Source organism: Bombina bombina, chromosome 1 (assembly GCF_027579735.1).
Source record: "Bombina bombina isolate aBomBom1 chromosome 1, aBomBom1.pri, whole genome shotgun sequence".
NCBI classification, from domain to species: Eukaryota; Metazoa; Chordata; class Amphibia; order Anura; family Bombinatoridae; genus Bombina; species Bombina bombina.
The window spans coordinates 1526755880-1526770523 of record NC_069499.1 but is presented as its reverse complement, the minus strand read 5'-3'; positions in this window follow the sequence as shown (position 1 = coordinate 1526770523).

The window sequence follows — 14644 nt, the reverse complement described above, 5'->3', positions numbered from 1 at the left end:
ATATGCAGGGGTCAGCGATAGCGGGGGTGGCAGATTAGGGGTTAATAAGTGTAAGGTTAGGGGTGTTTAGACTCGGGGTACATGTTAGAGTGTTAGGTGCAGACGTAGGAAGTGTTTCCCCATAGCAAACAATGGGGCTGCGTTAGGAGGTTTTTTTTCAGCTCAAACAGCCCCATTGTTTCCTATGGGGGAATCGTGCACGAGCACATTTTGAGGTTGGCCGCGTCCGTAAGCAACTCTGGTATCGAGAGTTGCAGTTGCGTTAAATATGCTCTACGCTCCTTTTTTGGAGCCTAACGCAGCCATTCTGTGGACTCTCAATACCAGAGTTATTTTAAAGGTGCGGCCAGAAAAAAGCCAGCGTTAGCTACACGGGTCGTTACCGACAAAACTCTAAATCTAGCCGTATGTTAATTGTAGTAATTTTATTTTGATTTATTTAAATTATATTTAAGTTAGGGGGGTGTTAGGGTTAGGGTTAGACTTAGGTTTAGGGGTTAATACATTTAATAAAGTAGTGGCAATGTTGGGGGCGGCAGATTAGGGGTTAATAAATGTAGGTAGGTGGCGGCGATGTTAGGGACAGCAGATTAGGGGTTAATAAAATGTAACTAGTGTTTGCGAGGCGGGATTGTGGCGGTTTAGGGGTTAATATATTTATTAAAGTGGCGGTGATGTCCAGTTCATCAGATAAGAGGTTCAAATTTTATTCAAGTGTTTGCGATGTGGGGGGGGGCTCGGTTTAGGGGTTAATAGGTAGTTTATGGGTGTTAGTGTACTTTTTAGCACTTTAGTTAAGAGTTTTATACTACGGCGTTAGCCCATAAAACTCTTAACTACTGACTTTTAAATGCGTTAGGGATCTTGGAGGTAGAGGCTGTACCACTCACTTTGAGGAAAACTTGTAATACCGGCGTTAGGAAAATCCCATTAAAAATATGGGATACGCAATCGACTTAAGTGCATTTGCGGTATTTTCGAGTCTCGAAAAAAAAGTGACTGGTACACCTGTACCTGCAAGACTCGTAATACCAGCGGGCGTTAAAAAACAGCGTTGGGACCATGTCATCACTGCTTTTAACCCTAATACAAAACTCGTAATCTAGCAGATAGTTTGATAATGGATTCTATTAAGAGATAAATATAAGTGAAAAAAAGTATTTCTGGATCTGTGCATATAGTCAGGGAACTAAATTTAATTATATTAAGTGTGGGGAAAAAGAGAAAGGATGGGAAGAAGGAATAACAATAGACACTTTATCTATCCTGATTCAGCCAGTTATCCCATATATCCCAGTATGCTTGCAATCTATTTTGTGCCTGATAGAAACCCCTTTCCATTTCTGCAAAATAATCTACATAAGTAAGCACTTCAATCGAAGTTGGGGAATTCACCTTCTTAGTTGCAGCAAAAAAAAAAAGATAGCTAACCTCTTTTTGGGTTGGGGTATCCTACCACCCATAATATTGAACATGCCAGTATCAAGTGCCAATGCCACAATAATCCCAAAATTATTGCAAATATCAAATACTTGTTTCCATAATGGGACTAGTTTTGGTCAGATCCACCAGATAGAAATGTCTGCTCCTAGCTCACCACATTTAGTCAAATATTCTGCAGAATGGGTTGGGGATATCTTAGATAATCTCAGGGGTATAAAATACCATTATAACTGAATTTTGAATTATAATTTAAAAAAATGAGCACAATGTAATTATTTTTTTCTATATGAGTAACAGACAAATGTAACTTTTTATCTGTAATAACAAAGTGAAAATCTCTTTCCAAGCTGCCATGATCTATGTGCAATCACATCTGCCAACAGAGTTAAATAATGAATGGTTATGGGCTTATACATCTTATTACCCATCTGCCAACATTTCTCTCAATTTGTAGGTTCTCTAATCTGGGATTTGGGAAATCCTCAAGATGCACAAAACTGTATAGTCTATTACATTTAAATTCAAGCAAGGAGATTGGATCAGAGAAACTAAGATGAAGCTGACCTGGCAGCTACAGTTGTTGCTCATTATATAGGTGAGAAATTGTTGCCAATATTTAGGTATACAATGAGCTATGTGGGAGTAAATAAAACCCTATAAAAGACTAGTAATGTCTTAAGGTTTTCCAAATCTTCGGGTTTTGTATGATTATTTAATTTCAAATAAAAATAAAATGTGCACAGGCAGATAAATAAATAATACAGACCTATAATACAAAAATTCCAAGTGACTGTGTCCTTTTTAATGAAGGTTGCAACAGTCTCTATTTTACAAATAGTTAATTTGATGTTTCCTCAAAAACACACTATTTTGTTAGAAAGTTCCAATTCCAGATATACAGAAATAGAGCAATTATACTCACATTTATCAGAGCCTCAAAAGCTATAAGAATATGCTTTTTCATATAAACCCAAGGCAAACTGGATAAAAAATGGTCACAAATGCTGGAAAAAAAACTGCTAATTTATTAAAAACACATATATATCAGATCACAAAGATCACAAATGGCTAGATTACAAGTTTTGTCGTTAAAAACTTGCGTTGATAACGAGCCTATTTTTTCCAGCGCACACTTTAAGCAACGCTGGTATTACAAGTTTTCTGAATGGCTGCGTTAGCCTCAGAAAAATGAGCGTTGAGCAACTTTAGCGCCACTTCTACCTGTAATACCAGCGTTGCTTATGGTATTGGTAAGCTGGCAAAACATGCTTGTGCACGATTTCCCCATAGGATACAATGGGGCTGAGCTGTCTGAAATAAAACCTAACACCTGCAAAAAAGCAGCGTTCAGCTCCTAACGCAGCCCCATTGTTTCCTATAGGAAAATACTTTCTAAGTCTACACCTAACACCCTAACATGAATAATCAAAGAGCAAAGCAAGTGTTCAGTGTGAGGATTCCCAAAGGGGGTTATGGATGGTTTAAATATAACACCCTCATATTTCCAGGGAATCAGTCCCAGTAAAATCCGTATTTGTCAGGGACAACAGTCAATGTGCAGTACATATAGAAAACCCAGCGTTGGTTCCTGGTGTTAAGTTCCGTGCTTATCGGGTGATAGTATAGATGCCACTCCAACCTAGTTGTCACGGGTGTCTAAGTGCAGAGGTAATAAACAGTCATTGTAGTGCTGTCCGGAAAATCTCTTACCCTCCACAAGACTTGGTGGGGTGCCTGGGCGCACTGCTGTACTTCTCCTCGGACTGGTGTGGAAACCCTTCCGTGGGGGTGCAGCGTGTGGGTCCTTCTTGGCGTGCTTGGAGATCCGGCTCTGGTAACGTGGTATGCTCTTGCACTCCCCGTGATGTCGCTAGGTGCACTGTGGGTATTGTAGTTCCGGGCAGACCCGGAAATCAACGCTGGTTAGGCTACTGGAACAACAGATCAATATGCGGTATATCCTCCGCTATAGAATAAAGTTCAAAAAAGGAAAAAAGTCTGTTGACTCAGAGTTGTTTGCTGGGAAAACTTGTTTATTGTGAAAATCCAAAACAAGTCTAAGTAAACAAAGTAAAGTACAAAGGGTCACAGTGAGGAACGCCTGACGCGTTTCGCGCATGCGTAGATGCGCTTCTTCAGAGGCTAATTAGTTTGTGGCCAATACAGCTTTTTAAACCTTACAACCACCAATCCTGGGGTGGCTTTGAAAGATGGCCAATGGGTGCAACATATCCAAACAACAGTGTGTTAACATTTAATATGCAATCAATGTGTTTTCAGATGGTTGCTGTTTGGAAGGGGCACATCTTAATTCTAAGTTCACTGTTGACAACTCATTTGTATAAATGCAAAGCATATAAATCAACACTATTCACTATAAAACTAAACATTTTAAACAGTAAATATAATCAAAATTATGTAAATAGAATATACAGAAAGTCAATGATAAAAAATAATAAATGAGAAGTAAATAAAAATTGTATAATATAGTTTACTAAGAATCCTAAAATAACATATATGTGAATCTAGTATACATAGACCTAAGAGTGCCTCGGTCGGAACTAGATAGTAAATCTCAAGGGCATGTCTATATCCTATATGGGTTAGAATTATTGTGTAAGACGATGACATCGTTACCCTTAGTAAAAAAGGCTACAGGAGGCTATGTGAGTAGTTCAGCGTAATACTTTGTGTGTGTATGGGAATTCTGTACACTGAATATAATTTTGATTTTTGGTGCTATCTCTAACCAAGGGGATTCCCTATGGCAGTGCATTACATAGTACATGATGGCTAAATTACCTATCATATGTATCATGCTCCTACTTCTAAGAAGAGAAGAGGAAGAGGGGAGTGGTTTACCAGATATGAGCAAGAGTATGACATATGAAAGTGAGGAAAAGGACATAGGTAGATGGTAGCACTCATTTGGTTAACTATTACTTAGGTGTGTGAGATATCAGATGACAAATCGTACAGAAGACTCAAAGAAAAAGAGGTCATAGAAATAACAATTTATAAAATAAAAATGGAAAATATGCGTGAAATGTGAGCTTAGGTGTGAATGAGTTGTATAGGGGATAGGGTGACATATTGTTAATAATGTTAAATGTGGAGATAAAAAATGTAAAAAATAAAATAAAATAAAGTATGCATATAGAGAATATAAGGGATGGAAGGATAATGTGTCATTCCAGAACACTTTTACCGGTTATATGAGCAATTCTGTAAAAAGGTTTATGTACTCGTCTCTAATTAAAAAAGACTAGGGTTTAGCTCAATTCGGTTCTTATTATGGCTGCATCAGATGGGAGGAAGTATATTCTGTTATAGTGGGTGATATTATTGTCATCTTAAATGACATATTAATACTGGTCATCTTAATTATGGCAGACTTAGGGGTAAACCAAGACGGGGTCTGGAAAGTGGGACTAAAAACAAATAAAATTCAAGTTATAAATAAGGCAAAAACTAATAAAACTAGGAAAAAAAATCTGTATAATAATGGATATGGGAATAGGGAAGGTGTGTAAAATCTTTGACATAATTGTCTTCAAGGGTTACTAAACTGTAATCTTAATAAGGATTCCAAAGGAGAATATATATATATACATCTCCTAATTGAAGTGAATATATGATTCGGTGGTTATTGGAATTAGTATTTATAGAGTCTACACTTATATAAATGATTATATTTCTTGTATTTTATATATGTATATAATGTTGATCAATCAGATAGATAGCTTGTATTCCTCAAACCAGTGGGTATTAACTTGCAAAGGTAGGATTATTGAAATTTCTACTGTTTCCAACTGTTTTATTCTGGGATTGGGTCAGGTAGTAGCACCTATACATATAGGTCAACATCTAATCTTTTATTGATGCCATGGGGGTGTCTTGTGTTCAATTTTAAGATCCAATAAACTTCTCTTTTAAGTAACCTAGCTGTTCTATCGCCTCCTCTGGCATTTTGTACAATTCTCTCAATCCCCATGAAGGAAAAGAATGTGGTCCCTATGCCATGTTGGCGAAAGTGTTTCGCCACTGGTGTTTTAGGGTCTTTTTCAGTTAGGGACAATAAGTGCTCTCTTATTCGATCTTTTAAAGGACGTGTAGTGATTCCTGTATATTGTTGAAAGCAGTATTGGCATGTAATCAAGTAGATAACATATTGCGAAGTGCAATCTATTCTTTGTCTAATGGTGTATATTTCTTTTGTGTTGGTTGAAGTGAAAGTGTGATTTTTTTCTCTGTGTAATCACAACTCTTGCAAGGTATATGTCCGCACCTGAAAGAGCCTGGATTCAGACTTAGCCAGTTTGTCTGGGTTTGTGGTTTTTCTGAGAATTTTTTATTCATAAGATTATTTAATGAGGGGGCCTTTTTAGCTACAAATTTTATCCCTTTTGAGATAATTTGTTTCAATGTACTATCATTATTTAGTATTACAAGGTTCTTCTTAATGATGTTGCACACTTTGTAATATTGTGTGCTGTACTGTGTGGAGAAGACTATATTTTCATTATCGATCTTGGTGGTTTTCTTATTAAATAATGTATTTCTGTTTAATTTTTGAACTTCTTTGTTGATGTTGTGAAGTTTAAATTTATTATACCCTCTTTTGATCAGTCTATTAGTCAGTTCTTCAGCTTCTAGTTTGTAGGTTTCTAAAGTCTGAATCCAGGCTCTTTCAGGTGCGGACATATACCTTGCAAGAGTTGTGATTACACAGAGAAAAAATCACACTTTCACTTCAACCAACACAAAAGAAATATACACCATTAGACAAAGAATAGATTGCACTTCGCAATATGTTATCTACTTGATTACATGCCAATACTGCTTTCAACAATATACAGGAATCACTACACGTCCTTTAAAAGATCGAATAAGAGAGCACTTATTGTCCCTAACTGAAAAAGACCCTAAAACACCAGTGGCGAAACACTTTCGCCAACATGGCATAGGGACCACATTCTTTTCCTTCATGGGGATTGAGAGAATTGTACAAAATGCCAGAGGAGGCGATAGAACAGCTAGGTTACTTAAAAGAGAAGTTTATTGGATCTTAAAATTGAACACAAGACACCCCCATGGCATCAATAAAAGATTAGATGTTGACCTATATGTATAGGTGCTACTACCTGACCCAATCCCAGAATAAAACAGTTGGAAACAGTAGAAATTTCAATAATCCTACCTTTGCAAGTTAATACCCACTGGTTTGAGGAATACAAGCTATCTATCTGATTGATCAACATTATATACATATATAAAATACAAGAAATATAATCATTTATATAAGTGTAGACTCTATAAATACTAATTCCAATAACCACCGAATCATATATTCACTTCAATTAGGAGATGTATATATATATATTCTCCTTTGGAATCCTTATTAAGATTACAGTTTAGTAACCCTTGAAGACAATTATGTCAAAGATTTTACACACCTTCCCTATTCCTATATCCATTATTATACAGATTTTTTTTCCTAGTTTTATTAGTTTTTGCCTTATTTATAACTTGAATTTTATTTGTTTTTAGTCCCACTTTCCAGACCCCGTCTTGGTTTACCCCTAAGTCTGCCATAATTAAGATGACCAGTATTAATATGTCATTTAAGATGACAATAATATCACCCACTATAACAGAATATACTTCCTCCCATCTGATGCAGCCATAATAAGAACCGAATTGAGCTAAACCCTAGTCTTTTTTAATTAGAGACGAGTACATAAACCTTTTTACAGAATTGCTCATATAACCGGTAAAAGTGTTCTGGAATGACACATTATCCTTCCATCCCTTATATTCTCTATATGCATACTTTATTTTATTTTATTTTTTACATTTTTTATCTCCACATTTAACATTATTAACAATATGTCACCCTATCCCCTATACAACTCATTCACACCTAAGCTCACATTTCACGCATATTTTCCATTTTTATTTTATAAATTGTTATTTCTATGACCTCTTTTTCTTTGAGTCTTCTGTACGATTTGTCATCTGATATCTCACACACCTAAGTAATAGTTAACCAATTGAGTGCTACCATCTACCTATGTCCTTTTCCTCACTTTCATATGTCATACTCTTGCTCATATCTGGTAAACCCCTCCCCTCTTCCTCTTCTCTTCTTAGAAGTAGGAGCATGATACATATGATAGGTAATTTAGCCATCATGTACTATGTAATGCACTGCCATAGGGAATCCCCTTGGTTAGAGATAGCACCAAAAATCAAAATTATATTCAGTGTACAGAATTCCCATACACACACAAAGTATTACGCTGAACTACTCACATAGCCTCCTGTAGCCTTTTTTACTAAGGGTAACGATGTCATCGTCTTACACAATAATTCTAACCCATATAGGATATAGACATGCCCTTGAGATTTACTATCTAGTTCCGACCGAGGCACTCTTAGGTCTATGTATACTAGATTCACATATATGTTATTTTAGGATTCTTAGTAAACTATATTATACAATTTTTATTTATTTCTCATTTATTATTTTTTATCATTGACTTTCTGTATATTCTATTTACATAATTTTGTTTATATTTACTGTTTAAAATGTTTAGTTTTATAGTGAATAGTGTTGATTTATATGCTTTGCATTTATACAAATGAGTTGTCAACAGTGAACTTAGAATTAAGATGTGCCCCTTCCAAACAGCAACCATCTGAAAACACATTGATTGCATATTAAATGTTAACACACTGTTGTTTGGATATGTTGCACCCATTGGCCATCTTTCAAAGCCACCCCAGGATTGGTGGTTGTAAGGTTTAAAAAGCTGTATTGGCCACAAACTAATTAGCCTCTGAAGAAGCGCATCTACGCATGCGCGAAACGCGTCAGGCGTTCCTCACTGTGACCCTTTGTACTTTACTTTGTTTACTTAGACTTGTTTTGGATTTCCAACTACCCTAACATGAACCCCGAGTCTAAAAACCCCTAACCTTACACTTATTAACCCCTAATCTGCTGCCCCCAACATCGTCGCCACCTGCATTAGATTATTAACCCCTAATCTGCCGACCGGACATCGCCGCCACCTACATTATAACTTTGAACCCCTAATCTGCCGCCCCCAACGTCACCGCCACCTAACTACAATTATTAACCCCTAATCTTCCGCCCCCAATGTCGTTGCTTCGATATTAAATGTATTAACCCCTAAACCTAAGTCTAACCCTAACCCTATCACCCCCCTAACAAATCTATTTTTAATAAATCTAAATAAAATTACTATAATTAAATAAATTATTCCTATTTAAAAATAAATACTTACCTATAAAATAAACCATAAGATAGCTACAATATAACTAATACTTACATTGTAGCTATTTTAGGATTTATATTTATTTTACAGGCAACTTTGTATTTATTTTAACTAGGTACAATAGCTATTAAATAGTTAATAACTATTTAATAGCTACCTAGTTAAAATAATTACAAAATTACCTGTAAAATAAATCCTAACCTAAGTTGCAAATACACCTAACACTACTATCAATAAATTAATTAAATAAATTAACTACAATATCTAAAATAAAATACAATTAAATAAACTAAACTATAGTACAAAAAAAACAAACACTAAATTACAAAAAATAAAAAAATAAAAAAAATATTACAAGAAGTTTAATCTAATTGCACCTAATCTAATCCCCCTAATAATATAAAAAAGCCCCCCAAAATAATAAAATTGACTATCCTAAACTAAATTACAAATAGCCCTTAAAAGGGCCTTTTGCGGGGCATTGCCCCAAAGTAATCAGCTCTTTTACCAGCCCTTAAAAGAACTTGTCGCAGGGCATTGCCCTGAAGTAATCAGCTCTTTTACCTGTAAAAAAGAAGAAATACAATGCCCCCCAACATTATACAACCCACCACCCACACACCCTTACTCTAAAACCCACCCAATCCCCCCTTAAAAAAACCTAACACTACCCCATTGAAGATCAACCTACCTGGAGTCGACTTCTCTCAGCCGGGCACCGATGGGGCAGAAGAGGACATCCGGACCGGTACAAGTCTTCATCCAATCTGGCCAGATGTCTTCATCGAATCCGGGCAGAAGAGGTCCTCCAAGCGGCAGAAGTCTTCATCCAAGCGGCATCTTCTATCTTCAATCAATCGGTCCATCTTTAATCCAGCCGACACAGAGCCATCCTCTTCTTCCGATGTCCTAACACTGAATGAAGGTTCCTTTAAATGACGTCATCCAAGATGGCATCCCTCAAATTCCGATTGGCCAATCAGAATTCGAGGGACACCATCTTGGATGACGTCATTTAAAGGAACCTTCATTCAGTGTTAGGACATCGGAAGAAGAAGATGGCTCTGCGTTGGCTGGATTGAAGATGGACCCGCTCCGCTCCGATTGATTGAAGATAGAAGATGCCGCTTGGATGAAGACTTCTGCCGCTTGGAGGACCTCTTCTGCCCGGATTCAATGAAGACTTCTAGCCGGATTGGATGAAGACTTGTGCCGGTCGGGATGTCCTCTTCTGCCCCATCGGTGCCCGGCTGGTTGAAGATGGCTCAAGGTAGGGTGATCTTCAATGGGGTAGTGTTAGGTTTTTTTAAGGGGGGATTGGGTGGGTTTTAGAGTAGGGGTGTGTGGGTGGTGTGTTGTAATGTTGGGGGGTATTGTATTTCTTCTTTTTTACAGGTAAAAGAGCTGAATACTTTGGGGCAATGCCCTGCAAAAAGCCCTTTTAAGGGCTGGCAAAAGAGTGGATTGCTTTGGGGCAATGCCCCGCAAAAGGCCCTTTTAAGGGCTATTTGTAATTTAGTTTAGGATAGGGAATTTTATTATTTTGGGGTGCTTTTTTATTTTTTTAGGGGGATTAGATTAGGTGTAATTAAATTAAACTTCTTGTAATATTTTTTTTATTTTTTATAATTTAGTGTTTGTTTGTTTTTGTACTATAGTTTAGTTTATTTAATTGTATTTTACTATGAAATCTCATGAGAGTTAAGTCAAATCTCATGAGATCACCGTAAGAGGTCATGACCTCAGCACTGCTGATGCTGATTGGCTGCTGTTCATTTCTTCATTTTTTTTTATTTTTACCTACAGCTGGGAGCAGGTGAAGTATAACTTTTTACACAGAACTTACTCTGCTGAGCTGAGGAGATTGTGAGGTAAAATATCTTCCTTTTTTATATAGAGATGCTCAGGTGATATTTTCCTGTCAGCTTTTTACAGTTATACTGCATCAGTTTCAAGTGATTTAGCATATGAGTATTATGTCCCTTTAATCTATTTAATTAATTTATTGATAGTGTAGTGTTAGGTGTATTTGTAATTTAGGTTAGGATTTATTTCACAGGTAATTTTGTAAATATTTTAACTAGTTGCTATTAAATAGTTATTAACTATTTAATAGATATTGTACCTAGTTAAAATAAATCCAAATTTGCCTGTAAAATAAATATAAATCCTAAAATAGCTACAATGTAATTATTAGTTATAGTGTAGCTATCTTATGGTTTATTTTATAGGTAAGTATTTATTTTTAAATAGGAATAATTTATTTAATTATAGTAATTTTATTTAGATTTATTATAAATAGATTTAAGTTAGGGGGGTGTTAGGGTTAGTGTTAGACTTAGGTTTAGGGGTTAATACATTTAATATAGTAGCGGCGACGTTGGTTGCAGAAGATTAGGGGTTAATACATTTAATATAGTTGCGGCGACATGGGGGGGGGGCAGATTAGGGGTTAATAAATATAATGTAGGTGTCGGCGATGTTAGGGGCTGCAGATTAGGGGTTCATAGATATAATATAGGTGGCGGCTATGTCCAGTCGGAAGATTATGGGTTAAATAATTTTATTATAATGTTTGCGATGTGGGGGGCCTCGGTTTAGGGGTTAATAGGTAGTTTATGGGTATTAGTGTACTTTTTAGCACTTTAGTTAAGAGCTTTATGTGCCGGAGTAAGCCAATAAAACTATTAACTACTGACTTTTATATGCGGTAGGAGTCTTGGAGGTAGAGGCTGTACCACTCACTTCTTCCAAGACTTGTACTACCAGTGTTAGGCAAATCCCATTAAAAGGATAGGATACGCAATTGACGTAAGGGGATTTGCGGTATGGAAAAGTCGCGGAAGAAAAGTGAGCGGTACACCTGTACCTGCCAGACTTGTAATACCAGCGGGCATTAAAAAGCAGCGTTAGGACCCCTTAATGCTGCTTTTTAAAGCTTACGCCGAACTTGTAATCTAGCTGAAAGGGTTTAAAGTACCTGCATGCAGTAATACATTTGCATATGATAGTTTGTAACCACAGATCAAACATTGCTCCACACTTAATCCTGTCTCACTGCTATACCAACAAAAATCCCTCCTCATGACTGGCCAAACAGTACATGACAACTCCAACTTGTGTTTCACTAATTCTCATTAGCTTTTTCCAGCTTTTTTCTTGTAATTTCATTTGAGAAACCTAGAGAATGCCATTTGTAATCTGGGATCCAAAGGAGGCTAAGTATGTTAATACCCTTTTGACGAGAGGCCTGTTTAAAAGAATGTCATCCTAGAATTTCTCCAGCAGAACTCATGGCTGTTATTTGGGTTAGCTGAGCTGCCTTGTAGTATATAGTTATATTAGGCAGAGAAACTCCCCCCTTGTGTATATTATTTTTGTAGTAACTTCCCGGCTACTTTTGCTTATTTATCCTGCCAGATATAATGCATAAATAAGGAATTGAACATATCCAGTAATTCTATAGAAAGATTAATTGGTAAACATCTGTATAAATATAAAGTTTTAGGTATAATAGACATTTTAATAAAGCAATCCAGCATAGCCATGACACTTCCCTGACGTCACAAGACACCAAAAGTCTCCTCACTTCTTGTAAAAAATCATCATAATTTTTAGATTGAACAATTTGTTGATCAGGTACTATTTGAACGCCTAGGTTTTACTAGTATCAGTGGTCATAGAAAATTATAACTAGATTTCAAAACTTCTAACTCAAACTGAGGTATATTAACTAAAAAAAAAAAAAAAACTAACACCCATACTCCTGCACTAATCCACTGCGCAATAAAACCAGCACTCTAAAAGCCCTAATCCACTATAACCCCCACCTGAAAATACCCCACTACATTGTTGGGAATATTATCTTTATTATTATTATTATTATTATTATTTCTGTAGTGTACTAGCAAACGTGTATTATATGTTAAGACACAATGAATATTATGGAACCTCTATATTATTCTTTTTATATTATTTTTACCTCTGTGATTATCTTGTATCTAAGCCTCTGCAAACTGCCTCCTTATTTCAGTTCTTTTGACAGACTTGCATTTTAGCCAATCAGTGCTCACTCCAGGGTAACTTTACGTGCATGAGCTCAATGTTATCTATATGAAACACATGAACTTGAACTAATGCCCTCTAGTGGTCAAAATGTATTCAAAGCAAAATTGGTGATAAAGTAAATTGGAAAGTTGTTTAAAATTGCATTCCATATATAAATCATGAAAGCTTTTTTTGTACTTGACTGTCCCTTTAATGATTATTAGATTAACTAACTAATGCAAGAATATGGTAAGCTAATAATCATGGCAAACCATTAGAAATTATATTATTACCAGATTCTGTATTGGCCAATGTTATTGTCGATGGATAAAACCAGGTTTACAGGAGTTACCTAACAAAACAATTGTGACTATAAAAAGGACCACCATGATTAATTAACTCATCTAATTAAAAATAGAAAACTGAATATAAATTAAAAGAGCTTAAATCATATTAACAAAACTGTTTCATGTGAGTTTATTTCATATTTCACTGGAGTATTGAGGCCTATTTATTATAGTGCAAGCAGACATGATCCGATATAGCGGATCATGTCTGCTGCACATCGATAAATGCCAACAGCACGCGCTCTCTGCATTTATCATTGCACCAGCAGTTCTTGTGAACTGCTGGTGCAATACCTCCCCCCTGCAGATTTGCAGCCAATCAGCCGCTAGCAGGGGGTATCAATCAACATGATTCTATTTGATTGGGTTGATTTCTGTAAATTTCTGTCCACCGCCTCAGAGCAGGCGGACAGGTTATGGAGCAGGTCTTTAGACAGCCACGGGGCATAAGGAGCTTGATAAATATGACCCATAATCTGTAAATTCCATTTAATTGGTCAGTATTGCTTCAAACTTAAAGGGACACTCAATCAAAATTAAACTTTCATTATTCAGATAGAGCATGCAATTTTAAACAACTTTCTAATTTACTTCCATTAACAAAATGTGCACAGTCTTTTTATATTTAAACGTTTTGAGTCACCAGCTCCTACTGAGCATGTGCAAGAATAAGTGTGTATGCATTGGTGAATGGCTGATGACTGTCACATGGTACGTGTATGCATTTGTGATTGGCTGATGGCTGTCACATGGTGCAGGGGGAGTGGAAAAAGACATAACTTTTAAAATTGTCAGAAAAAAAATCTACTACTCATTTGAAGTTCAGACTAAGTGCTATTGCATTGTCTTGTTATCTTGCATTTGTTGATTATGCAAATCTACAGTGTTGACTGGTCCTTTAAGAAAGGAAGGCATTCTTCCGAAAGCTTGTCAACTTATAAATATATAGTTAGTCCAATAAAAAACTATCATTGCTCAATGCAATACTCTTCTTATTTTAAGATATGGAATGCAGTACTAGATGCTTGTTCATTTGCACTGATTGACCTATTAATCACCTAAAAAAAACAACAAAGGAAATATCTACTGCCAGTGCTGAAAGAAACACAAATACAACTTAAGAACTACCAACAAGATCCAGACTTCAAAAAATATGATAAACAATTTGAAACTAAGATGAATACCTTTAAAAGGGAACTGTGGCAGTTTATGTCAAGGAAAATGATCCAAGATAAGAAGGACTACGACTCAAAACAGGTTTACAGGTGGACACAAGAGGATAACTCAAGAAGTGGTTACAAATGCAATTCAAAAAATCGTAATAAAGAATCAACTTGGAAGTGGAATAAAAAGGCAAAACTGTAACGTTTTCAGACACTGAAATACGAGTGTGATTCTTCAGATGGGGATGTATATGAAGAGGGAGCTACCGCAGCAGTATGACAAGAAGAAGATGACATCCAGTATCTAGAAATTCCAACCTCACAGTCAAAAAACGGGCAG